The sequence below is a fragment of the Silene latifolia genome, chromosome 10 (assembly GCF_048544455.1).
Source record: "Silene latifolia isolate original U9 population chromosome 10, ASM4854445v1, whole genome shotgun sequence".
Taxonomy (NCBI): domain Eukaryota; kingdom Viridiplantae; phylum Streptophyta; class Magnoliopsida; order Caryophyllales; family Caryophyllaceae; genus Silene; species Silene latifolia.
This window is the reverse complement of record NC_133535.1, coordinates 119,253,765-119,254,643: the sequence shown is the minus strand read 5'-3', so window position 1 is coordinate 119,254,643 and position 879 is coordinate 119,253,765.

Sequence of the window (879 nt, the reverse complement as noted above, 5' to 3'; positions counted from 1 at the left end):
CGTATTAGGAAGCTCTTTATTTGAACACTTAATCCCGCCCGTCTTGATAATGACCTCTACTAATGATCAAAGAAGTCATTTATACTTGATGTGTTGTTGATTATAATGAATGCAATGTAACATCCAACAGATTAAACTTAGTATGTGAAATTAGACTAAGACGGTTTGACATACAATTTAGTATCCAATTGGGCCGAAGTGGAGGTTTAGATTAATTTACATGTGAATTGCCAGGAAAATAAATCATACAAGTGAAATAATAAGTAATTACAATGGAATATTGAATTTATGTTACAAGCATGCTCGAAAGGATTTAAAAAAAAAGAAAAGAAGTAAATAAAATAAAATGGAAGGAAAGGAATTAAAATAAATTAAAAATAATTGATAATTGAAATAGGTCGAAATATGGTGATAATAAGGATAATAGTTGAATTAAAGGTAAGTAATACATATTATGACAAGGCAAAAAAGAGATCAGAGGCAGAAACCAATCCAGAACAAGTACAGCACCTGCTGCGTCCTTTGGAAGAGGCGCATCAGTCTATGAGTCTGTTTTTTAGCTGAGTTCTGACTGTAAAAGTCAAACCCGTTGTTTCGTTAATGTTCGTTGGTTAGTTTAGATGGATTACTTGTATATAACTCGAAGTAAGTTATTTAGGCATGTTAAGATGTACTAGGAAACCTAATAAGTCCGATCAAAACAAATTATACCGCGAATTTCTACAAATTATGATGATTTACAAAGTCGGGTTTACAAAACACGAAGCTTGGACTATAAACCGAAAAAAACTAATGGGTTAAAATCAAAGAACTAATCTGGAAAACAACATAAAACTATGTACAAAAGACGAACTCAAGCGACTTGATATGAGGAAATCG